This window comes from Hyla sarda, chromosome 4 (genome assembly GCF_029499605.1).
Source record: "Hyla sarda isolate aHylSar1 chromosome 4, aHylSar1.hap1, whole genome shotgun sequence".
Lineage (NCBI taxonomy): Eukaryota > Metazoa > Chordata > Amphibia > Anura > Hylidae > Hyla > Hyla sarda.
The window spans coordinates 99125105-99152826 of NC_079192.1; the positions used below are offsets into that span (position 1 = coordinate 99125105).

The window sequence follows — 27722 nt, forward strand, 5'->3', positions numbered from 1 at the left end:
GTCCTATAGCATGGTGGAGCGGAAGCTGTCAGCTGTCCCACTCCACCATTCTCTCACCTTTCTCACAAGCTGCTCCGTTCACGCATTGTGAGCCGCGGGGACACCATCCACAGCAGGCTGGCTCGATGACCGATTCCCTTCGTGCAAAAGAACATGCATGTACGTCATGTATAATGAACAGTGACTGCATGGCGCAGTTCAAAGCCAAGCATCCCTGAAGAAATCACAACAGTCCCCTCTAAGCAATCGCTTCTATTGGTCTGTCACAGACGAATAGCTTTAAAGGTTGAGGCGGGAGCGGTGTCTTCTTCTCCCCTCCACCTCCGATCCTTCACTCAGTGAAGGTTAGGGGGAGAGGGCCGCATTGTGAGGCCCATGGCAGCAGTCGGGATCGGAGCTCCATTCCAATCCTGAAAGTTAACCCTATAGATTCTGCGGTTAATACTGCCTAAATATTATATTTATATAATATAAATATGAAATAAAAAGTTATCAAAACATCATATGTACCCCAAAATAGTACCGCAAACAAGCCCTCATATGAAAAAATTAAAAAGGTATGGCTATCAGAATATGGCAACTTAAAAAAAAGTTTTTTGTTTTTTTTTAAATCTTCTAATGTCCTAAAAAGATAAAAGGATGGCTAACAAATGATGCCAACATAAAGTAGAAATATTGTTGATGTGAATTTATAATTAATTCATGTGGCATGACTATTTCTGGTACAAGCTTGCAAAATCTAGCAAAATGCTATTTTTTCACAAAAAAAATGATGATTATAGCAATCAAAATTTACTTTAATAATATAAAGTACAATATGTCATGAAAACCAATCTTAGAATCTCTTGTTTTACTAAACATAATTTAGGCCCTGTTCAGGAGATTGTGGGGAGTCCGACCTCTTGCACACCCTATGGATAGGGATATGTTTTTAAGTTAATAACTCTTTAATCCAAAGCTATTGCACTGAATTGATTGATCGGCGATCTGCTTATGCAGCCTGTCTAAGGATAGCAGTCACAGAGGACTATAAGAATTGTTTAAACATCCCTGTGAGCTTTGACAGTGGCATATAAACAATTAAATAGCGACTATCAATGATTGCTCTCTGCTGGCTGTAAATGACAGGTCAGAAAGCAGTCTATAGCCACCTGGTTCGGGAGCATCCATCCTTAATTTCATCATGGCACAGAGATAATGTGGCGAAAGGGGGTTAAAACTATGTTTTTTATTTTAGTTTGGATCGATGAGCCTTCAAGCTGTCAGCTTTGGTTATTTACATTAAAGGTGTATTCCCATCTCAACTCATGTTGTCAAATTTGTAGGGCATGTCAAGTGAAAATTTTTTGCAAATACATTTACCAAGTTTGCCCCTTTCCTCTGATCTATCAATCTACCTATCTGTCTATCTGTCTATCTATCTACACAGCAAAAGCGCGGAGACAGCACACCAGAGTAGGTAGTCAGTGGGTCCAAGCCAAGGTGAACAGTCCCAGTCGCCGACTGTATAGTAGATATCCAAAATCGGTTTTAGGCAGCACACCAGTCCAGGTTCAAATAAAGTGCGGTTTTATTTTCCCATATCCAGATACAACGTTTCGGCAGTATCACACTGCTTGAGAAAGCCAGTGTGATACTGCCGAAACGTTGTAACTGGATATGGGAAAATAAAACCGCACTTTATTTGAACCTGGACTGGAGTGCTGCCTAAAACCGATTTTGGAAATCTATCTATCATCTATCTATACCAGCCTGATCACCACTTCTAGAGTTGAACAGTGGTCGTAAACCTACGCAATGAGTTGTCAACAAGGAAAGAAAGCAGCAGAAATATCAGGAAAATTAGGCAAAATGCAAAATCAATTTATTTAAAAAAAATATTTAACTTGACTTGATCTATCATTTTAACTACATGGTTTCAGATGGGAATACCTCTTTAACCCCTTGAGGACCGAGACCATTTTGACCCTAAGGACCAGAGCATTTTTTGCAATTCTGACCACTGTCACTTTAAGCATTATTAACTCTGGGATGCTTTTACCTTTCATTCTGATTCCGAGATTGTTTTTTCGTGACATATTCTACTTTAACATAGTTGTACATTTTTGTCGTTATTTGCATCTTTTTTTGGTGAAAAATTCTAAAATTTCATGAAAATTTTGCATTTTTCTAACTTTGAAACTCTCTGCTTGTAAGGAAAATGGACATTCCAAATAAATTATATATTGATTCACAAATACAATATGTCTACTTTATGTTGACATAATAAAGTTGACATGTTTTTACTTTTTGAAGACATTAGAGGGCTTCAAAGTATAGCAGCAATTTTCTAAATTTTCACGAAAATTTCAAAATCAGAATTTTTCAGGGACCAGTTAAGATTGATGTGGATTTGAAGGGCCTTTCTGTGAGAGATACCCCATAAATGACCCCATTATACAAACTACACCCCTCAAAGTATTCACAATGACATTCAGAAACTGTATTAACCCTTTAGGTATTTTACAAGAATAGCAGCAAAGTGGAGGAGAAAAATCTAAATCTGCATTTTTTACACTAACATGTTCTTGTAGACCCATATTTTTTATTTTTACAAGGGGTAAAAGGAGAAAAAGCCCCCAAAATTTGTAACCCAATTTATCTTGAGTAAGGAAATACCTCATATGTGGATGTAAAGTGCTTTGTGGGCGCACTAGGGGTCTCAGAACAGAAGGATTGACAATGGGATTTTAAAGAGCGAATTTAGCTGAAATGGTTTTTGGGGGGCATGTCGCATTTAGGAAGCCCCCATGGTGCCAGGACAGCAAAAAACACCCCACATGGCATACTATTTTGGAAACTACACCCCTCAAGAAACGTAACAAGGGGTACAGTGAGCCTTAACACCGCACAGGTGTTTGACGACTTTGTGTTGAAGTTGGATGTGAAAAAGAAAAATGTTTTTTTTTTTTTTACTAAAATGCTAAAGTTACCCCAAATTTTTCATTTTCACAAGGGGTAATAGGTGAAAATGTCCCCCAAATTTGAAACCCCATGTCTCTCGAGTAAGGAAATACCTCATATGAGGATGTAAAGTGATCTGCGGGTTCATTAGAGGGCTCAGAAGGGAAGGAGTGACATTGGGCTTTTGGAAAGCGAATTTTGCTGAAATGGTTTTTGGGGGGCATGTCTCATTTAAGAATCCCTCATGGTGCCAGAACAGCAAAAAACACCCCACATGGCACACTATTTGGAAAACTACACCCTCAAGGAACGTAACAAGGGGTACAGTGAGCATTTACACCCCACTGGCGTTTGAAAGATCTTTGTAACCATGGGCTGTCCAAATGAAAAATTACATTCTTCATTTTCACAGACCACTATTCAAAAAATCTATCAGACACCTGTGGGGTGTAAATGCTCACTGTACCCCTTGTTACATTCCGTGAGGGGGGTAGTTTCCAAAATGGGGTCACATGTTGGTGTTTATTTTTTTGCGTTTATGTCAGAACTGCTGTAACCAGCAGCCACCCCAGTGCAAATCACCAGTTTAGGCCTCAAATGTACATAGTGCGCTCTCACTCCTGAGCCTTGTTGTGCGTCCGCAGAGCATTTTACGCCCACATATGGGGTATTTTGGTACTTGGGAGAAAGTTTGTTACAAATTTTGGGGGTCTTTTTCCATTTACCTCTTATGAAAATGAAAATTATGGGGCAACACCAGCATGTTGGTGTAACAAATAAAAATACATTTACACTAACATGCTGGTGTAGACCCCAACTTTACATTTTCATAAGGGGTAAAAGGAGAAAAAGCCACCAAAAATTTGTAGCGCAATTTCTCCCGAGTACGGAAATATCCCATATGTGGCCCTAAACTGTTGCCTTGAAATACGACAGGGCTCTGAAGTGAGAGAGCACCATGCGCATTTGAGACCTAAATTAGAGATTTTCATAGGGGTGGACCCGGATGCAAGCGTTACACTTGCCTCCTCCACAAAAAATACTGTACGTCAGTTTTCCCCAAACAGGGTGCCTCCAGCTGTTGCAGGACTCCCAACATTCCTGGACAGTCAATGGCTGTCCAGCAATACTGGGAGATGTTATTTTGTAACAGCTGGAGGCTCCATTTTGGAAAAACTGACGTACAAGACGTTTTTTATTTTTATTGGGGGGGGGGGGACAGTGTAAGGTTGTAGTGTATATGTAGTGTTTTACTCTTTATTTAGGGTTAGTGTAATGTTTTTAAGGTACATTCACACTGGCGGAGGTTTACAGTGTGTTTCCCGCTGCAGCGGAAAATTTGACGCATCTCAAACTTGAAGTGGGAAACTTGCTGTAAGCCCCTGCCCGTGTGAATGTACCCTGTACATTCATGTACCCTGTGCATGCTGGGAGTTGTAGTTATGCAACAGCTGGAGGCACACTGGTTTGGTTTAGGAAACACTGAGTTAGGTAACAGACTACCGCAGTGTTTCCGCACCACTGTCTGTTTCCTAACTCAGTGTTTCCCAACCCGTGTGCCTCCAGCTGTTGCAAAACTACAACCTGGCACCCTGCCACCTCTCTCCTATCCCCTAGGATGATGGGGGCTGTCTTTGACAGCTCCAATCATCCCTACTTTCCGGGCTATCGGGTCATCAGAGACCCGATCAGCCCGGAATAGCCGCAAGTCACCGATCAGGACCCCCCAGGCATTTGCATGGGATACCTGCTGAATGATTTCAGCAGGCATCCCAATCCGGTCCCCGCCCGCCGCGCGGCGGGTACCGAAATTCCCACAGGCGTACAGGTAAGTACAAGGGAGCAAGGGCGTACCTGTACACCCTTCGTCCCCAAGAGGTTAAATACCCCCCTAAAATGCCCCAAAAAATATTATGAAAAAACAACAAAAAAAGTTGTAGGTTGTAAATATGTTGGAGCTGGTGTCATGGTTAGGAGAAAGTCTGGAGTTGAATAACTACTAATAAATAGGTAGCAATAGATATTGTTATTATAAGTAAGTGAAAAGAAAGTAAATTTTGAGAGCATTACACACACCTACAAAATCACGTATAAATGCTTCTGTGTCGATTTGTTAGTTTTTCACCTTTTTTATTTTAGAGATTTTTTTCACCTTTTGTGTTTTAGGACTTTTTTTTTTTTTTTTTTTTTAGAGATTTCCATGCAAAGTTTGCTTGTCTTATGTTTTTTTCTTAAATAATGCAGAAAAACACATAATAAGCAGATGGTGAAGACCCCATGTAGTGCAGAGCTCGCCTTTTTCAGCAGGTTATCCCGGGAGGCTCAGAATAGAGTACTTTTACTCTCCTTGTTCCGACTGCTCATGTCATTTCTGCTTACAATTTACAAATTGATCACCGGCTGTGAGAAGTCTTTGGGACCCTGACTGAGGATCCCTCATTAAATACTGAGCATCCATTCTTCTACACTATATAGAAAACATTCCCTAACCCATCCAGTTTCTTGGCTGCGGCATCTCAGGTGGTGGGGCAATGTCTGTAAACAATGGAGTGAACCTGTGGAAACAACTGGAATTGTTTACTTCTATTAGGTGGAGGACAACCCCTGGGTTGTGGATCTAAAGAGATTTCTCTAAGACCATTTTCAAATAGATGTGTCGGACATTATCCATAAATTGTTGTATTAAGTGAATAGAGAGTTAACTGCAGTACCCTGAGACATCTCTCTATCCCTAATTTCTGTCTGAGCTGGAGACAAATTGCCTGACAATTCTGTAGAAAATTAGGAGATTAAGGTGTCACACTTCTTGTTGAAGAAAATTATTTCAGTGACTCCCCTGCTAGGTAACTATAAGGCTTTGTACGGGGTGATTGATGAAAATCTACAGAGCTTGGTGCCCATCTCCATCACATTCTGTTTGTAAATAAGATAAAGAATTGTATCCAAAACGTTCAGTGCTTTCCTTCTCATAATTACAGATAAATACGGGTTTGTGTATAGACATTAATAAGATATAAATGCAAAATGAATATTTATAACCAAATATGAATACATTTAGAATGCAAAATAATTATTTACACCAGCCATTAATTGCTTCTTAGCAAGGCAAATGCCACAGAATGCAAACTTAGTGGGAAGATCATGTTTCTCTAAGGCACATCTGGTTGGTACAGATATGCAGAAAGATGACTGCTAAATCAATACGACAAATCAAAGTATCAAGGCATGAAACAAATTGCTGGTTTAATATATTATACTATTACGGTGTCCCTATCGGATTGCTAAAGGGAGTATCTGACTTCCTTTAGCAATCCGATAGCTTGAATGCTGTAGGTAAATGTCATTATTTTGCTAGGTATGTCGAAAAGAACTCCTAGACGATCTGTCTGCTACTCTGCATATTGGGCTATATTCTGTAGGCTATGCTAAATGGTGAACCACTTACATTCAAATAGATACATTTCATATAGTGATTTTTATTATAACTACCATATATATGGTAAACATATTATATATTCATATATTTACCAGAAATGGTACATAACTATTATACTACTAATAAAGGATATTATTTTGCACTCACCAAATTCTGCTCTCCTGCTATATTGTACTAGGATGTCTCCATGAGAGTCATTTAAACTTGTGCTTGTCCTGTGCTGGTACCCAGATCCGAGTCTTCACATCCTCTCTATGCAGACTGCTATATCTCTACTGATGCCTCATAGATGCAGCTGAGGGATGAGCAGTGACTCTTGTGGGAGGGGAGATATAGTATAAAGCCAGGAACAGGCAACCCATTGAAGATAAAGTGCAGCTCCTAGCACAGTAAGGTACCACAAGATGTACAGGCTCGCACTAGGAGTCCTGGTAATACTACATACATGCATTTGTAAATGTTCAATGTCATGTAATGGCTCAGCTAGGTTTAAACATAGAAAATGTTGCAATTCTAAATTCTTTCCAAAGCTAAATAAAAAAGCATTTTTTACTTGTAAACATCTTTGGTCGAAAACAGAAATACAGTAGAGACTAAACTGGGCTCTATGATGTTAATCTCAGTATATTTGTAGTGTCAGTAATGGCAGATAATCCTTCCATGGATGGGGGCTCATATGAGGATGTTCCAGTGGGCCCAGCTTTGGACCATGTAAATACAAAGAATAATAATTGAAGATTTTCTTAGTTTTTATGACGGAAAATATAGATTTTTTTTATGACAGGAGGCGAGCAATATATGCAGTTCTTTCTATTACTGACTCACAGCAGCGAAGTAGTTAATTAGAGTTTACAACAAGAAAAAACTTTAAGGTGTAACCAAACATACAGATAGTAACAGGTAGCCAATCATATATCAGGACAGGCCATAAATAGTCTTAGGTGTAGCTCCTCCCTCTTTCCAGGATGCGATGAACCAGGAGGTTATTAAGGTTATTATTAAGATCAGTCAATATATGACAAAATGTATGAAGTTGAAGGGAAGAACAAAGATATAATCCGGGACTTCAATCGAAGTAGTGTCTAGATGAAGAACTCAGTGAAGACTGGGACATACGAAAACTTGTAGAAATGGAACCGATGAAGGTTGATTAAACCGAAGAGCAGAAGGTAATGTCTAATATGTTAGAAGAAAACATAGAAAAAACATAATAAGGGACACGAATATACATAGGGAGGGATATTGTCACGATTCGGCTTCCAGGTAGTGGATCCTCTGTGTCAGCGAGGGATTGGCGTGGACCGTGCTAGTGGACCGGTTCTAAGAGGCTACTGGTTTTCACCAGAGCCCGCCGCAAAGCGGGATGGTCTTGCTGCGGCAGTAGCAACCAGGTCGTATCCACTAGCAACGGCTCTACCTCGCTGACTGCTGAGAAGGCGTGGGACAGAAGGACTAGGCAGAGGCAAGGTCAGACGTAGCAGAAGGTCGGGGGCAGGCGGCAAGGTTCGTAGTCAGGATGGGTAGCAGAAGATCAGGTACACAGGCTTTGGACACACTAAACGCTTTCACTGGCACAAGGCAACAAGATCCGGCAAGGGAGTGCAAGGGAGGAGACTAGATAAAGGCAGGGAGCAGGTGGGAGCCAATTAAGCTAATTGGACCAGGCACCAATCATTGGTGCACTGGCCCTTTAAGTCTCAGAGAGCTGGCGCGCGCGCGCCCTAGAGAGCGGAGCCGCGCGCGCCAGCACATGACAGCAGGGGACCGGGACGGGTAAGTGACCTGGGATGCGACTCGCGAGCGGGCGCGTCCCGCTGTGCGAATCGCATCCCCAACGGCCAAAACAGTGCAGCGCTCCCGGTCAGCGGGACTGACCGGGGCGCTGCAGGGAGAAAGACGCCGTGAGCGCTCCGGGGAGGAGCGGGGACCCGGAGCGCTAGGCGTAACAGTACCCCCCCCCTTAGGTCTCCCCTTCTCTTTGTCCGGAGACTGCCTCCCCTGGGATGAGGACACCGGGAAAGAATGGAGGGTTTCCTCAACGGCAGGCAGTACAGCAGGAGTGGGAATGGGGAGGGAGGGCAGAGGGCGAGGCCTGGCACGGGGCAGTGTGACACCAGGACGGGGGCCATGGGGAGGCACAGAGGCTTGCCTGATGGGACTGGGAGGGGGGGAGAGGCACTTCCTGTGGCAGGCAGAGTCCCAGTTCCTGATCTCCCCGGTGGTCCAATCAATGGTGGGGGAATGAAGCCGGAGCCAAGGCAGACCGAGGAGGACCTCAGAAGTACAGTTGGGGAGAATGAAGAACTCAATCCTTTCGTGGTGGGGTCCGATAGACATCAGGAGGGGTTCTGTGCGGTAACGCACGGTGCAGTCCAATCTGGCTCCGTTGACCGCGGAAATGTAGAGCGGTTTGACGAGACGGGTCACCGGGATGCTGAATCTATTAACAAAGGACTCTAACATGAAATTCCCGGAGGCACCAGAGTCCAAGCAGGCCACGGCTGAGATGGAGGAGTTGGCTGTAGGGGAAATCCGCACGGGCACCGTGAGACGTGGAGAAGAAGACTTAGAAGCAAAAGATGCCACACCCACGTGAGCTGGGTGCGTGCGTGCGTTTCCCAGGCGTGGAGGACGGATAGGGCAATCCACCAAGAAATGCTCAGTACTGGCACAGTACAGACAGAGATTTTCTTCTCTACGGCGATTCCTCTCTTCCTGGGTCAGGCGAGACCGATCCACTTGCATGGCCTCCTCGGCGGGAGGCCCAGGCGAAGACTGCAAAGGATGCTGTGGGAGAGGTGCCCAGAGATCTAAGTCTTTTTCCTGGCGGAGCTCTTGGTGTCGCTCAGAAAAACGCATGTCAATGCGGGTAGCCAAATGGATGAGTTCTTGGAGGTTGGCAGGAATCTCTCGTGCGGCCAGCACATCCTTGATGCGACTGGATAGGCCTTTTTTAAAGGTCGCGCAGAGAGCCTCATTATTCCAGGATAGTTCAGAAGCAAAAGTACGGAATTGTATGGCGTACTCGCCCACAGAAGAATTACCCTGGACCAGGTTCAGCAAGGCAGTCTCAGCAGAAGAGGCTCGGGCAGGTTCCTCAAAGACACTTCGGACTTCAGCAAAGAAGGACTGGACTGTGGCTGTGGCAGGATCATTGCGGTCCCAGAGCGGTGTGGCCCAAGACAAGGCCTTTCCTGAAAGAAGACTTACTACGAACGCCACCTTAGACCGTTCTGTAGGAAACAAGTCTGACAACATCTCCATATGCAGGGAACACTGAGACAAAAATCCACGGCAGAGTCTGGAGTCCCCATCAAATTTGTCCGGCAGGGACAAGCGGAGGTTAGGAGCGGCCACTCGCTGCGGAGGAGGTGCAGGAGCTGGCGGAGGAGATGGTTGCTGCTGTAGCAGAGGCAGAATTTGCTGTAACATGGCGGTCAACTGCGACAGCTGCTGTCCTTGTTGGGCAATCTGCTGCGATTGCTGAGCGACCACCGTGGGAAGATCAGCGAGACTTGGCAGCGGCACCTCAGCGGGATCCATGGCCGGATCTACTGTCACGATTCGGCTTCCAGGTAGTGGATCCTCTGTGTCAGCGAGGGATTGGCGTGGACCGTGCTAGTGGACCGGTTCTAAGAGGCTACTGGTTTTCACCAGAGCCCGCCGCAAAGCGGGATGGTCTTGCTGCGGCAGTAGCAACCAGGTCGTATCCACTAGCAACGGCTCTACCTCGCTGACTGCTGAGAAGGCGTGGGACAGAAGGACTAGGCAGAGGCAAGGTCAGACGTAGCAGAAGGTCGGGGGCAGGCGGCAAGGTTCGTAGTCAGGATGGGTAGCAGAAGATCAGGTACACAGGCTTTGGACACACTAAACGCTTTCACTGGCACAAGGCAACAAGATCCGGCAAGGGAGTGCAAGGGAGGAGACTAGATAAAGGCAGGGAGCAGGTGGGAGCCAATTAAGCTAATTGGACCAGGCACCAATCATTGGTGCACTGGCCCTTTAAGTCTCAGAGAGCTGGCGCGCGCGCGCCCTAGAGAGCGGAGCCGCGCGCGCCAGCACATGACAGCAGGGGACCGGGACGGGTAAGTGACCTGGGATGCGACTCGCGAGCGGGCGCGTCCCGCTGTGCGAATCGCATCCCCAACGGCCAAAACAGTGCAGCGCTCCCGGTCAGCGGGACTGACCGGGGCGCTGCAGGGAGAAAGACGCCGTGAGCGCTCCGGGGAGGAGCGGGGACCCGGAGCGCTAGGCGTAACAGATATTGCTTGCCTCCTGTCGTTAAAAAAAACTATATTTTTCGTCATAAAAACTAGGAAAATCTTCAATTTTATGTCTGACAGGAGGCTTCACAATATATGCAAGTTTAAAGCCATACTATAATATTAGTCAAATTTAATAATATATATTCAGAAAATAGACATGGAAACATGGGATTCTGGTCTAAAGTAGAAAGTCTTAAAAGTAGATTCTGATGACCAATCGGTCGCTTTAAGAAGATCTGATAGTGAACCTTGTAACACTCCAATTCTGAAGACAGGAACTCCGGTGTATGTGGATCTGCTGGACCTGTGTGGCAGATGACTTGGACCTTACCAGGGAGTGGAGTCTAAGGTGCCGCTGGTTTTCACCAGAGCCCGCCGCAAAGCGGGATGGGCTTGCAGCTGTAGGCGACACCCAGGTCGCTACCCCTGGCACAGCTCGACCACACAGGCGACTGAGGAGATGCGAGGCACAAGAGGGATGAGGAGGCCACTCGTAGTCTGGATAGCAGAAGGTCAGGGCAGGCGGCACAGTAGCATAGTCAGGCGTAGCAGGAGTTCGGTAGGCAGGCAGCAGAGGAGCAAGGTCAAGTCACAAAAGCAGGAGATCTGGTACACGGTAAGGCAATACAATGGAATGCTTTCTCTAGGGCCCAAGGCAACAAAGATCCGGTAGAGAACTGAGGAGGGTGGAGGAATTTATAAACAAGCCACAGGTGGATTACACTAATGAGCGTACTGGCCCTTTAAATCATAAAGCTCCGGTGCGCGCATGCCCTAAGGGACAGGGACACGTGTGCCAGAGCAGAGAGGCGGAGGCAGAGGCAGGAGAAACACCCGAAGAGTGACGGACTGGGGCTCGCATGCGGGCGCGTCCCGCAATGCGAGTCCCAGCCCCCTCGGCAGCAGAAGGTAAGGGGACCATGCGCTCATGGACAGCGTGTGTGGCCGGAGCGCATAGCATAACAAACCTCCTGCTTGAATAGTTTTTGTGGACATTGGTCCAAACTTAGTAATATCAAATCAAGCTATACTCATGGCTTGTCTGACCCATCTAGCCAGTAGCTGAAGATACAGGAAGATGAGGCCTGAAATATGAGATTAAAAGTTGAGAAAAAGAAAGATTATGAAGAGAGATTGTTTTAAGTTTTACGTTTTTAGACATCTTACTACACACAGTTTGGGGGTGATTAAGGAAAGAAGGATATAAAACTGATTGAATATTGGTTTTAGTATGACTGGAAATTAAAAAATTAACTCCATAAGGAGAGAACGATCTATGAGATATATCTAAGGCCTTAACGTCTGAGACTCTTTTAATGGATACAAGGAAGAACTTTAAGTTTTATAGATAAGAGTTTTAATGGAAGGAATTCATTATCCTCCCATGAGGAAAAAAGAATAAGAATGAGGGAAACATCCCAAGTGGAATTATATTTTGGGAGAGGAGGTCTCCTAAAACGGATTCCTTTTAATAGGCGACAAACAAGAGGATGCTTGCCAACTGGGAGAGAATCCACAGGTTTGCGTTCCGCGTAAATAGCAGAACAATAAAGTATCATTCTATAAGCTTTCCCTGAGAGGACCCAGCAGTCATGGTACATATTGGCACCAATGACAAAGTAAGAGGTAGGTGGAGTGTCCTAAAATTGATTTCAGGGACTTAGGCCGCAAGCTTAAGGCAAGGACCTCCAAGGTAATATTTTCTGAAATATTACCTGTACCACGAGCCACACCAGAGAGGCAATGGGAGATTAGGGAGGTAAACAAGTGGCTCAGAAGCTGGTGTAGAAAGGAGGGGTTTGGGTTCATGGAGAACTGGGCTGATTTCGCTGTCGGTTACTGGCTCTATTGTAGGGACGAGCTGCACCTCAATGGGGAGGGTGCAGCTGTGCTTGGGGAGAAAATGGCTAGAAGGGTGAAGGAGTGTTTAAACTAGGGACTGGGTTTGAGGGAACCTACAACATAGAGGGGGAAGATAGTGTAGATAGTGAGGGGGGACTTGTTAATGTACCTGGGGGAGGAGCGGAGGGAGGGGTTAGAATAGTTAATAGGGATAGGCTTCAAAGGAAGAAAAACCATATGCCATTGAATTGCATGTTGACTAATGCCTGAAGCCTGACCAATAAAACAGATGAACTGGAGGGGTTGATGTCTGAGGAGGAATATGACATAGTGGTTACAACAGAGACTTGGTTGGATGATACCTGTGACTGGGCGGTCAACATAAAGCATTATAGTCTATTCAGGAAGGATCGGACAAAACGGAAAGGGGGAGGAGTTTGTCTTTATGTAAAGTCCAGTCTGAAGGCCGCATTGCGGGAGGATATATGGGAGGGAAACGATAATGTGGAGTCACTAAGGGTAGAAATATATGGAGATAAAAATAATAAAATTCTGATAGGGGTTTGCTATAAGACACCAAACATAATGGAAGAGCCAGAAGATCAATTAATGAAGCAAATAAACAAGGCAGCAAATCAGAATGAGTTAATAATAATGGGGGACTTTAACTATCCTGATAGAAAATGGGAGACCGAGACCTATGAATCTCATAAAGGAAACAGGTTTCTGACTATAGCTAAAGACAATTATCTGTCCCAAATGGTGTAGAGCCCGACCAGAGGGGGCGCCCTACTGGACTTAATATTAACCAACAGACCTGACAGAGTAACTAATGTGCAAGTAGAAGGACACCTAGGAAATAGTGATCAGAATATAATACATTATAACGTGTTCTTCAATAAGGGAATCTCGCAAGGGGCCACAAAAACAATGAACTTTAGGAAGGCAAAGTTTGACCAACTCAGAGAAGCCCTTAACAATATAAATTGGGATAATGTCCTCAAAAACAAGAATACTGACACTAAATGGGAGACTTTTAAAAATATCTTAAATTCTCACTTTAAGATGTATATACCTTATGGGAATAAAAGGGTCAGAAATAAAAGAAAACCAATATGGATGAACAGAAATGTTATGGGGGCAATAAATTACAAAAATAAAGCACTTAAACTACTAAAAGAGGACAGCAGTGAGGAAGCATTAAAAAGCTATAGAAAAAAATAAAAATGTAAAAAAACAGATAAAAGACGCAAAAATAGAGACAGAAAGACTCATTGCCAAAGAGAGTAAAACTAACCCCAAAATGTTTTTTAACTATATAAATAACAAAAAGGTAAAAAATGAAAGTGTAGGCCCTTTTAAAAATGATAAAGAAGAAATTGTAAACGGGATCAGGAAAAAGCAAATATATTAACCCCTTAAGGACCAAGGACGTATGAGTACGTCCTTGGTCCCGGTCCCGCTCCCGTGATATAACACGGGGTCCCACGGTGACCCTGCATCATATCACAGCGGGCCTGGCGTCATAGTGAAGCCGGGACCCGCCTCTAATAGCGCGCGGCACTGATCGTCTCTAATAGCGCGCTCAAATCTGAGCCATGTGGCTAAAAGTGAAAGTAAAAGTGCCCGGCTAGCTCAGGGACCTGTTCGGGATCACCGCGGTATAATCGCGGCATCCCGAACAGCTGTACTACAGGAGGAAGGTCTCTTACCTTCCTTCCTGCAGTCCGATCGCCGATTGAATGCTTCAAACCTGAGATCCAGGCTTGAGCAATCAATCGCCGAAAACACTGATCATTGCATCTCTACGGAGATGCATTGAACAGTGTTAAAGATCAGTAAATGCAATGTTATAGCCCCCTATAGCCCCCTTAGAATTATCCCTTCCCCTAATAAAAGTTTGAATCACCCGGCATTTCCAATAATAAAAAAAAACTGTGTAAATAAAAACAAAAATAAACATATGTGGTATTGCCGTGTGCGGAAATGTCCGAATTAAAAAAAATATACTGCTAATTAAACTGCACGTTCAATGGCGTACGCGCAAAAAAATTCCAAAGTCCAAAATAGCGTATTTTTGGTCACTTTTTATATCATGAAAAGATGAATAAAAAGCGATCAAAAAGTCAATGCAATGCAGATCAATGCAAAAATGGTACCAGCAAAAACTTCAGATCACGGCGCAAAAAATGAACCCTCATAGCGCCCTGAACACGGAAAAATAAAAAAGTTATAGGGGTCAGAAGATGACAATTTTAAATGTATAAATTTTCCTGCATGTAGTTTTTTTCTGAAGTAATACAAAATCAAACCTATACAAGTAGGGTATCATTTTAACCGTATGGACCTAGAGAATAAAGATAAGGTGTCATTTTTACTGAAAAATGTACTACGTAGAAACGGAAGCCCCCAAAAGTTACAAAATGGCTGTATTTTTTCAATTTTGTCGCACAATGATTTTTTTCCCCATTTCGCCATAGATTTTTGGGTAAAATGACTGATACCATTACAAAGTAGAATTGGTGGTGCAAAAAATAAGCCATAATACAGATTTTTAGGTGCACAATTTAAAGAGTTATGATTTTTCAAAGGTATGGAGGAAAAACGAAAGAGCAAAAACGGAAAAACGCCCGGTCCTTAAGGAGTTAAACAAATTCTTCTCCAATGTGTTCACTGAGGAAAATGAAATGCCAGGTGAAATACAGCGAGATAAGGTAAACTCCCCAGTACAGGTCACCTGTCTAATACCGGGAAGAAGTACAGTGCCGCCTAAAAAAGATCAAAAAAGACAAATCGCAAGGTCCAGATGGCATACACCTCTGTGTTCTAAAGGAATTAAGTAGTGTAATAGACAGACCCCTGTTTTTAATATTCATGGACTCTATAGTAACAAGGACTGTTCCCCAGGACTGGCGCATGGCAAATGTGGTGCCAATATTTATAAATGGAACAAAAGGTGACCCTTGGAAATTATAGGCCTGTTAGTTTAACCTCTGTTATATGTAAATTGTTTGAGGGTTTTCTGAGAGATGCTATTTTGGAGTATATTGATAAAAATAAATGTATGACTCCATATCAGCATGGCTTTATGAGGGATCGGTCCTGTCAAACTAACCTGATCAGCTTTTATGAGGAGGTGAGCTCCAGACTGGACCAAGGGAAATCGCTCGATGTCGCATACCTGGATTTTTCCAAAGCATTTGATACGGTGCCACATAAACGGTTGGTGCATAAAATGAGAAGGATTGGGCTGGAGGAGCATGTGTGTAAGTGGGTAAGTAACTGGCTCAGTGATAGGAAACAGAGGGTGGTTATTAATGGTACTTATTCCGATTGGGTGACTGTTACTAGTGGGGTACCACAGGGGTCAGTCTTGGGTCCTGTTCTATTTAATATATTTATTAATGACCTTGTAGAGGGGTTGAATAGTAAAGTAGCAATCTTTACAGATGATACTAAACTCTGTAAAGCGGTAAACACAATAGAGGACAGGGCACTGTTACAAATGGATCTGGATAGGTTGGAGGCTTGGACTGGGAAGTGGCAGATAAGGTTCAACACTGATAAATGTAAGGTAATGCACATGGGGAGGAAAAATCCGGGCTGGGATTATGTATTAAATGGGAGCACACTTTGGATGGCTGACATGGAAAAGGACTTGGGAGTTTTAGTTAACAGTAAATTTAGCTGTAGTGACCAGTGTCGGGCAGCTGCTGCCAAAGCAAATAAAATCATGGGGTGCATCAATGCCCACGACAAGGAGAAAATTCTACCGCTGACAAATCACTATTCAGACCACACATAGAATACTGTGTACAGTACTGGGCACCAGTGTACAAGAAAGATATAGTGGAGCTGGAGAGGGTTCAACCAGGGTAAAACGGGGAATGGGAGGACTACAGTACCCAGAAAGTTTATCAGAATTAGGGTTATTTAGTTTGGAAAAAAGAAGGCTTAATAACTATGTAAAAAATATATCAGGGGACGGTACAGAGATCTTTCCCATGATCTATTTATACCCAGGACTGTATCTACCGGGTTGGCCATTTATATGGATACACCTTAATAAAATGGGAATGGTTGGTGATATTAACTTCCTGTTTCTGGCACATTAGTGTATGTGAGGGGGGAAACTTTTCAAGATGGGTGGTGACCATGGCGGCCATTTTGAAGTCGGCCATTTTGAATCCAACTTTTGTTTTTTCAATAGGAAGAGGGTCATGTGACACATCAAACTTATTGGGAATTTCACAAGAAAAACAATGATGTGCTTGGTTTTAACGTAACTTTATTCTTTCATGAGTTATTTACAAGTTTCTGACCACTTATAAAATGTGTTCAATGTGCTGCCCATTGTGTTGGATTGTCAATGCAACCCTCTTCTCCCACTCTTCACACACTGATAGCAACACCTCAGGAGAAATGCTAGCACAGGCTTCCAGTATCCGTAGTTTCAGGGGCTGCAGAATGGGCAAAACTAAAATTGGAACAGGACCCTCAGTTTATGCAGAAGATTTTGTTCAATGATGAGGCAAACTTTTATGTGAATGGTGAAGTTAACAAACAAAACCACCACTATTGGTCTGACACCAACCCACATTGGATAGATCCCTCCAAGACTGTTGGAAAATAAAACTTGATGGTATGGTGTGGTATATGCGGTACAAAGATAGTGGGGCCATTCTTCGTCAATGGAAACCTCAAGGCCACTGGATATGCGAAATTGCTACATGACGATGTGTTTCCCTCTTTATGCACTGAAGCTGGCACGTTCCCTGAGTTTTTCCAGCAAGATGGTGCACCACCACATTATGGGTGTCAGGTCCAAGCATTCCTAGATGAACAGTTTCCTGGAAAGTGGATTGGTCATCGTGGGCCAGTTGAATGGCCCCCAAGGTCTCCCGATCTGACCCCCTTAGACTTTTATCTTTGGGGTCATCTGAAGGCAATTGTCTATGCTGTGATAATACAAGATGTGCAGCACCTGAAACTACGGATCCTGGAAGCCTGTGCTAGCATTTCTCCTGTGGTGTTGCTATCTGTGTGTGAAGAGTGGGAGAAGAGGGTTGCATTGACAATCAAACACAAAGGGCAGCACATTGAAAATATTTTATAAGTGGTCAGAAACTTGTAAATAACTCATGAAAGAATAAAGTTACGTTAAAACCAAGCACATCATTGTTTTTCTTGTGAAATTCCCAATAAGTTCCATGTGTCAAAATGGCCGCCATGGTCACCACCCATCTTGAAAAGTTTCCCCCCTCACATATACTAATGTGCCACAAACAGGAAGTTAATATCACCAACCATTCCCATTTTATTAAGATGCATCCATATAAATGGCCCACCCTGTATAACAAGGGGTCATCCTCTACGTGTAGAAGAAAGAAGGTTTCTACACCAGCACAGACGGGGGTTCTATACTGTAAGACCAGTGAGACTGTGGAATTCTCTCCCGGAGGAGGTGGTCATGGTGAACTCTGTAAAAGAATTTAAAAGGGGTATTGATGCATTTCTAGAGAGTAAGAACATTGCTGGTTATGTATATTAGATTTATAGGGACAGAACGTTGATCCAGGGATTTATTCTGACTGCATATTTGGAGACGGGAAGGAATTTTTACCTCTAGTATGAGGGTTTTTTGCCTTCCTCTGGATGAACTCAGTAGGGACTCATTAGGGATATAGCTTGAACTTGATGGACTCTGGTCTTTTTTCAACCTTAAGAACTAAGTTGCTATGAGTTCAAAGAAGAGATTAAATTTGAGGGATAGATGCTCGAAAGCAATCCAGAGCACCAATGAACCTAAAATCTCCAAGCCGATCTGTAAGCTTTATGGGTACCTGGAGCCCAGGCTTCGGAGATAATTTCTCTAGTTAATTGTGAAAATTCGCAATCAATCGTTGATGACCCATGATCAGCCAGGCTACTAGGAATAGGGATCTCGATTGAATAAGAGGGTGTGGGTTCCCTGTTAGGTCCTGAAAAAGATGGATAAATCGAGGTAAGATTTTTGGGATATCCATCGATAAACTGAGAACTTGGGGAAACTAAGTCTGTGATGGCCACCATGGAGTGATCAATACCATGGTCCACCGTTGAATCATCACCTGAGATAGAACTCTCGGGATCATTGGAAAAGGTGAAAAGACATAGAGAATTTCTTGACGCCAAATTTGGAGAAAGGCGTCTACAGCTAGGGTGTCTGGACCGGGACACCAGCTGAAGAACCGAGTAAGTTGTCTGTTCAAACGAGAGTTAAATAGATCAAGATAAAGGGGACCCCAAAGAGAATTGAGAGAAGAGAAGATGGAATAATCTAGTTTTCAGTCACTGGAATCTGTAAGGAAACGAGAATTCCAATCCGCAATGGAGCTGACTAGACCAGGTAGGTATTCAGCGCTTAATGTAATAATCCTTTCTAGGCAGAAAAGCCAGAATTCTTTGGTGATGTTTGATAAGGTCTTGGACATTGTGCCACCCAAGCAGTTGATGTATTGTACCGCTGAGATATTGTCCACATGAAGTAGGACACAGCAATTCGATCTGTATTTCGCAAAGCTCTTTAAAGCGAAGGAACCTGCTAACAGTTCCAGACAATTGATGTGAAGACTGGTCTCCTTTTCTGACCACTTCCCTCCAGTGATGAGTGGTCCGCAACGAGCTCCCCAACCTAGGAGGCTGACATCAGATTCTTTGATGAGATCCAGAGCACAAAGGAAAATGGTCTTGCCATTCCAATTTTGGATATGGTGGAGACACCATAGGAGTTCTTCCTTGGCTTCGGTAGAAATAACTATTGTATCCGAATAATCCAAACCTAGTCTCAAATGTTGCATTTTGAGGCGTTGTTGAGCTCGGTAATGCAAAGGAGCCGGAAAAATAGCTTATATTTAGGCTGATAATAGACCTATTATACAGGCAATAGTTTGCAAGGATATCATTTGTTTGTTTAAGACCGATCAGATTTCTTTCCGAATAGTGTGTAGTTTCTTGAGGGGAAGGCTCAGAATAGTCTCTTGGGAATCTATCATGAAACACAAAAATTCCACTTCCCTGGAAGGGGTCAGTACTGTATTTTGTAATTGATAGAAAAACCTAGGGATATTAGAAGAGATAATGTCCATTGAAGATGATGGAGTATTAAAGTTTGAGACTGAGCCATGATGAGGATATCGCCTAGGTTTATAATTAGACAAACACCTCTGCTTCTTAGGATGGAAATGATCGGTTTAATCAATTTCTTGAAGCACCACAGGGCTGATGATAGTCCAAAAGGAAAGGCATGTAAACTGCCATTTCTGATCTCTCCAAAGGAATTGGAGATATTGTTGGTGAGAGGGATGAATAGGGGCCGTGAGGTAGGCGTCTTTTAGGTCTACTTTCACTAACCAGCCTCCTTGGATTAGAAGGTCTTTTAGTAAATTGTAGCCCTCCATTTTGAAATGTTGATATTGAATAAACTTGTTTAGAAGGCGTAATTTTATGACTGAGGTTGCTGATGAAACCTGGAGTATGAGTTGGAACCGGAATTATGGCTTGTTTGGAAAACAGATCCTTGATCTCTAGATCTATGAGATTCTTATCTATGGTTGAGAATTGAATTGGTTGTGGGAAAGAAAATTGGATCGGAGGGGATATGAAGTCTATCAGAAAACCTGAGACTGTGTTCAGAATCCAATGATCTGATGTTATAGAAATTCAAGTGTGGATAAAATGTTTGAGTCTTCCTCCCAAAGGAAGAAGAGAAGAAAACAGAGGAACTGGACTTACCTGAGGGTGGTCTGGTTCTGGGATAGCCTTGATTTCCTCTGGACCTCCATGGACGTCTTCTACTTAGAAAGAAGTAAACCAGAGTGCATGATGAGGATTGGAAATTGATTATGTCTTGAGAGGGGCCTCAAGGGTATTGCCTAGATGAAGAGGCTCTGCTGGGAAAGCGGCCCCTGCCTTTCCCAGCTCTTCCAAAACATTTTTGAGAAAAAACTCTCCTCAGAGAAGATTGGGCCTTGTCCAAAGGGGTAATCATGCCCACATACTTTCCTATGTCTTTTATAAAGGCATCTCCAAAGAGAAAACCTTCAGAGGATAGTTCCAATTTAGCTGAGACCAAATGGGCTTATTGGGGATCTAGCCTCATTTGTACGGTGCAGTGTCTTTCCACAGATATGGCTGCATTATCATTGCCTAGGAGACAAAGAGTTATCTGAGCCCAACCACGTAATACCTCATTATCAATGGGTTGTCCAGATGACATAGATGATTCGGATAATTCTAGAATCTTTGTCTAGGGACCTAGTATGTCTAATAGCTTGTCTTGACAAGCTTTGATTGACCTATCTAGGCCTTTCTTGGGATTCTTCCCTGTAGGTCTTGGGCACTCTGAACTAAGTTTGTTGCAAGTAGACCTGTCTAGTGCTTTCCTCTCTCTGGTGGAAAGGTAGACAAGTGAGGATTTGGAAACCATTCAGATGACCTTGGATGTCTGATAAGATCAGGGTTAAAATAAGGAGTGCCCTGACTGTCTAAAACAGCTGATTCTGGCAAATTGCCTGAATTTCTTCATATTTGTCAGATACTTCACCTTCCTCATAATCTGTATCAGAGGTAAAGTGGTCAGATACGTCAGAATATTAATCTGATGAAGATTGAACAGTGTGAGAGTCAAGTTTAGCTCTATTGTGAGCTTTTTAGCTTTTTTATGTATGTCTTCCTCTTGGGCAGAGGGTCTGGGATGCATAATATTAGCATCAGTCTGGTGGCTTATAAGAGTAGAGCCTTCATTAAATCTTTTTTGAGTGCATTTACCCTGAGGTTTATATTTACAGCCTTAAGCTAAATTAATTGTGGGTCCTCGGCCAACCAAACATTATCCAATGGAGTTGAGGGATGAGTGATGTTCGGTTTGGATTAAGAAATGGCCATTGATACAGTTTAAGATATAAAGTCACGATTAGATGACACAGCTGATTTCATAGCCAGATGTACTGACTTAGATACAGACTGGTCCACTAAATGTTTTCTTCTGCTTTGGTCAAGGGTCATTAAGACCAGAGGTAGTGTCTTCCCTCAAATTCTTGTCAAGAATATTATCAGTACACATTGTTAATATTTTTGTAAAAAATATATAGAATATATATTTTAATAGTATATTCTTATTGATAAGTGGTGAAAAACACTAGTATATAGTGGTAGTCAGTATAGAAATATTGCTGACAGGTAGAGAAAACTAATAGAAATGCAACTTTCCAGTACATGTGGTAGGGAGAATACCAAAAATTATTGTATGGTAGTGAAAATAAAGGAAAACAACTTTCCTGGGTAGGGATAACAATAGTAGAGGAGTTCTGACAGGAAAGTCACTGTGACAGAATCTTCAGTGTATCCGAGAGCAGGAAGCAGACTGGCCAGCGCTGAGGAGAACATGATGCTGTATACAGTGAATGAGAGGAAGTCTTGCAATATGTGAGACTAGTGGCTGTAGCGGGGGAAAGAACTTGCGGCGGTATGTAGTAGCAGTTGGCGGGTAAGCACCGGAGCGATATAAGAAATATATACACTATGAGGGGGATGGTAGAACTAAAAGAGGGGAAAGAAAGATATGAAAAACAGGGAAAAGGGGGCAACGGAATGTAAGATAAACAGAAGAGGTATGCGGAAATAAGCAATGATAATATGCAAATATACAAGTGAACAATACAGTAATATGTCTTATCAGTGCTATCTTATGAAGAGAAAAAACAATAGTACACATCTCACGCTGTGAGCAGCGAAGAAAAAGGGAGGAGCTACGCCTAAGACTATTTATGACCTGTCCTGATATATGATTGGCTACCTGTTACTACCTGTATGTTTGGTTACACCTTAAAGTTTTTTCTTGTTTTAAATTATCATTGACTACTTTGCTGCTGTGAGTCAGTAAAATAAATAATTGTATATATTGTGAAGCCTCCTGTCGGACATAACATTTTAATTGTTTTACTTCTGTTTACTTATTTATGTCTTGTATCTTTTTTTTTTTTTTTTTTAAATCTTGTTACACTTGTTGCTCCATATTTAGCTGTAAGTTCGGAGGTGTTTTCTACTCATGGTTTTATGTGTTGGAAACCAGTCAATAAAGATATTTTGCAAGATGATTACTGTAAGAGTATATTCAATGTTTTAATTCTGCTAACTTCTTCATATATTCTAGCTATAATTTTGTATCTAGTTGCACTTGCTGCTTTATATTTATCTGTCAGTTCGGACCTATTTTCTACTGTTGACTCCATATGTTGGATAACAGCCAATGAAGAACTTCTGCAAGATGCTTACTTTATAGCTAAGTATATATTTGTTTCTTTACTTCTGTTTACTTCTTTATATCATGTAGCTCTTATTTTGTATCTTGTTGCACTTGCCGCTTTATATTTAGCAGTAAGTTCGGACCTGCTTTCTACTGTTGTCTTCATATGTTGGATAACAGCCAATGAAGAACTGCTGCAAGATGTTTACTTCATTGCTAAGTATATATTTGTTGCTTTACTTCTGTTTACTTCTTTATATCTTGTAGCTCTTCTTTTGGATCTTGTTGTGCTTGTTGCTTTATATTTGGCTGTAAGTAAACTATATTTATTCACTTGTGTGAATCTATTTATTAATCCACTCTTAAACAGACAAATAAGTCACAAAAAGAGACTTGTGGTCCAGCATCAAACTACCATTCTACCATTCTATAGTGGAAAGTAAATAACTCACAGATTTTACTATACGCATTATGAAAAAATAAATAAAAACAAAAATAAAAAAAAAAAGACAACAACACCTGTGCACCATTTAAAAATATTAACTGTGTCCAGAAAGATAAAATCATCAAAAAAGCAATACAAAGAGCACATACATAGGATAACTGGGGTATGCACCCATAAAATAATGTACTCTGACCCAAGGTACTCCTGTTCACAATTTAAATAACTTTACTTGCTTTTCTTTTTGCCTAGAGTGTTAGCCACTAACTTTTGAGTTTATGAAGTTTTGAGTTTAGCTGATAAAGTAAAAGGTTTTAAAATATATTTTTGAGAGTCACATGTGAAATTTCACAAAAGTCGTATTGGTCTGTCTTTGCATTAACCCCTTAAGGACAATGGACGTACTCCTACGCCCCCGTTTCCGAGTCCTTAAGGACCGAGGACGTAGGAGTACGTCCTGTCCTTTCCCGGCCCCCTGCCGCTAGCCGGAGGGGAGCCGGTGCCCGATGCCTGCTGAAATCGTTCAGCAGGCATCGCGGCATATCGCCCAGGGGGGTCATTATGCCCCCCCATGTCGGCGATGGCCGCAGATCGCTGGACAATTCAGTCCAGCGATCTGCGGCGATTCCGGGTCAATCGGGTCTCCAGTGACCCGGTGACCCGGAATTACTGGCTGATCGGGGCCGTCAGAGACGGCCCCGAACAGCCAGAGCCTGCAGGGCTGAGGTGGCACTGGTGCCACCTCACGATCGCCCTGATTCGTCGGCCGGATTGCCGGCCGACCAATCAGGGCGCCTGCTGCGGGTGTCACTCCCGCACCCGCTCCGCCCCTCTTCCGGAGGACGTGAGCGGGTGCGGGACGTGCACCCCTGGTGCTGGGGACCCCGATCCCCGGCGTTAATGTTGGGATCGGGGCCCCAGGAGCGACGACGGCGGCGGCGGCGGGACTGACCTGTGCGGCGATCAAGCAGCAGCAGGAGGTGAGTGACAGCCTCCTGCTGTTGCTTAGCAACTGCTCCCAGCATGCAAAAAGGGCATTCTGGGAGCTGTAGTTATGCAACAGGAGGAGGCACACCTCCACAACTCCCAGCATGCACTTATGGGCATGCTGGGACTTATGGTTTTGCAACAGCTGGAGGCACATTCTTTCTATGGAAAAGTGTACCTTCAGCTGTTGTGTAACTACAACTCCCAGCTTGCACAAACAGCTTAAGTGCATGCTGGGAGTTGTAGTGGTGCATCTGCTGGTTGCATAACTACAACTCCCAGCATGCCCGTTGGCTGTCGGTGACTGCTGAGAGTTGCAGTTTTGCAACAGCTGAAGGCACACTGAGTTAAGTAGCAAACCAGTGTGTCTCCAGCTGTTGCATAACTACAATCCCCAGCATCCCCAGCCAAAGTAGTATGCCTCCCGCTGTTGCATAACTACAACACCCAGCATGCCCTTCTGCTGTCCGTACATGCTGGGGGTTGTAGCTTTTGCAACAGCTGAAGGCACACTGGTTGCAAAACACTGAGTTTGTTGCCAAACTGGGTGTTTCACAACCTGTGTGTCTCCAGCTGTTGCAAAACTACAACTCCCAGCATGCACTGATAGACCGTACATGCTGGGAGTTGTAGTTTTGCAACAGCTGGATGTTCCCCCCCAATGTGAATGTACAGGGTACACTCACATGGGCGGAGGATTACAGTAAGTATCCGGCTGCAAGTTTGAGCTGCAGCAAATTTTCTGCTGCAGCTCAAGCTGCCAGCGAGAAACTACTGTGAACCCCCGCCCGTGTGACTGTATCCTAAAAACACTACACTAACACAAAATAAAATAAAAAGTAAAAAAACACTACATATACACATACCCCTACAATAAAAATGAAAAACGTCTGGTACGCCACCGTTTCCAAAACAGAGCCTCCAGCTGTTGCAAAACTACAACTCCCAGCATGCACTTATAGACCCTACATGCTGGGAGTTGTAGTTTTGCAACAGCTGGATGTCCCCCCCCCCCCCAATGTGAACGTACAGGGTACACTCACATGGGCGGAGGATTACAGTAAGTATCCGGCTGCAAGTTTGAGCTGAGGCAAATTTTCTGCCGCTGCTCAAACTGCCAGCGAGAAACTACTGTGAACCCCCTGCCCGTGCGACTGTACCCTAAAAACACTACACTACACTAACACAAAATAAAATAAAAAGTAAAAAACACTACATATACACATACCCCTACACAGCCCCCCTCCCCTCCCCAATAAAAATGAAAAACGTCTGGTACGCCACTGTTTCCAAAACGGAGCCTCCAGCTGTTGCAAAACAACTACTCCCAGTATTACCAGATAGCCACTGACTGTCCAGGCATGCTGGGACTTTTACAACAGCTGGAGGCACCCTATTTGGGAATCACTGGCGTAGAATACCCCTATGTCCACCCCTATGCAATCCCTAATTTAGGCCTCAAATGCGCATGGCGCTCTCACTTTGGAGCCCTGTCGTATTTCAAGGCAACAGTTTAGGGTCACATATGGGGTATCGCCGTACTCGGGAGAAATTGTGTTACAAATTATGGGGGGTATTTTCTGCTATTACCCTTTTTAAAAATCTAAAATTTTTGGGAAACCAACATTTTAGGTAAAAATTTTTTTTTTTTTTTACATATGCAAAAGTTGTGAATCACCTGTCGGGTATTAAGGTTCACATTACCCCTTGTTACGTTCCCCGAGGGGTCTAGTTTCCAAAATGGTATGCCATGTGGTTTTTTTTTTGCTGTCCTGGCACCATAGGGGCTTCCTAAATGCGGCATGCCCCCAGAGCAAAATTTGCTTTCAAAAAGCCAAATGTGACTCCTTCTCTTCTGAGACCTGTAGTGCGCCAGCAGAGCACTTCTCACCCCCATATGGGGTGTTTTCTGAATCGAGAGAAATTGGGCTTAAAATTTTGGGGGGTATTTTCTGCTATTACCCTTTTTAAAAATGTAAAAATTTTGGTAAACCAAGCATTTTAGGTAAAAAAAAACATTTTTTTTTTAACATATGCAAAAGTCGTGAAACACCTGTAGGGTATTAAGGTTCACTTTACCCCTTTTTACGTTCCCCGAGGGGTCTGGTTTCCAAAATGGTATGCCATGTGGGGTTTTTTTGCGGTTCTGGCACCATAGGGGCTTCCTAAATGCGGCATGCCCCCAGAGCAAAATTTGCTTTCGAAAAGCCAAATGTGACTCCTTCTCTTCTGAGACCTGTAGTGCGCCAGCAGAGCACTTCTCACCCCCATATGGGGTGTTTTCTGAATCGGGAGAAATTGGGCTTCAAATTTTGGGGGGTATTTTCTGCTATTATCCTTTTTAAAAATGTAACATTTTTGGGAAACCAAGCATTTTAGGTAAAACATTTTTTATTTTTTTTTTACATATGCAAAAGTCGTGAATCACCTGTAGGGTATTAAGGTTCACTTTACCCCTTGTTACGTTCCCTGAGGGGTCTAGTTTCCAAAATGGTATGCCATGTGTTTTTTTTTTTTGCTGTCCTGGCACCATAGGGGCTTCCTAAAGGTGACATGCCCCCCAAAAACCATTTGTCGCTCCTTCCCTTCTGAGCCCTCTACTGCGCCCGCTGAACAATTAACATAGACATATGAGGTATGTCCTTACTCGAAAGAAATTGGGTTTCAAATACAAGTAAAAATTTCTCCTTTTTACCCCTTGCAAAAATTCAAAAATTGCGTTTACAAGAACATGCGATTGTAAAAAATGAAGATTGTGAATTTTCTCCTTCACTTTTCTGCTATTCCTGTGAAACACCTAAAGGGTTAATACACTTATTGAATGTCATTTTGAATACTTTGGGGGGTGTAGTTTTTATAATGGGGTCATTTATGGGGTATTTCTAATATGAAGACCCTTCAAATCCACTTCAAACCTGAACTGGTCCATGAAAAATAGCGAGTTTGAAAATTTTGTGAAAAATTTCCAAATTGCTGCTGAATTTTGAAGCCCACTGGTGTCTTCCAAAAGTAAAAACTCATAAATTTTATGATGCAAACATAAAGTAGACATATTGTATATGTGAACCCAAAAATGTTTTATTTTGAATATCCATTTTCCTTAAAAGCAGAGAGCTTCAAAGTTAGAAAAATGCAAAATTTTCATTTTTTTCATCAAATTTTGGGATTTTTCACCAAGAAAGGATGCAAGTTACCATAAAATTTTACCACTACGTTAAAGTAGAGTATGTCACGAAAAAACAATCTCGGAATCAGAATGATAACTAAAAGCATTCCAGAGTTATTAATGTTTAAAGTGACAGTGGTCAGAATTGCAAAAAATGCTCTGGTCCTTAAGGTGTAAAATGGCCTGGTCCTTAAGGGGTTAAAGGGAATATGGCAGTGCTCGATCCGAGCTGCTGACAGTGTTATGTAGCTGCTTGTACAATAAAATCAATGCTATCTTTGTGGTAGGGAAAATTGCACTTTAGATTTTCTATAAATCAAAGAGGTGTTTGCCAGCTGCATCAGCGCTGTGGTCTG

At 43.0% G+C, this 27722-nt stretch overlaps 1 protein-coding gene across 2 annotated transcripts in view; it reads right to left on the reverse strand.

Annotated features, from left to right (window-relative positions):
* The window catches only part of LOC130368294 (gonadotropin-releasing hormone II receptor-like), a 66228-nt gene that overhangs the window by 35288 nt on the left and 3218 nt on the right, over positions 1 to 27722 (reverse strand). Inside the window, exons 1-2 of one of the 2 annotated variants that reach the window (XM_056571735.1) lie at positions 22801 to 22855; positions 6527 to 6694 (exon numbers count right to left, since the gene is read on the reverse strand). The exons of the other annotated variant lie outside the window; for it this stretch is intronic. The gene's annotated coding sequence lies outside the window, so the exon portion shown is untranslated. Of the gene's footprint in view, positions 1 to 6526; positions 6695 to 22800; positions 22856 to 27722 lie in introns of those variants that run through there. 2 annotated transcript variants of the gene reach the window in all.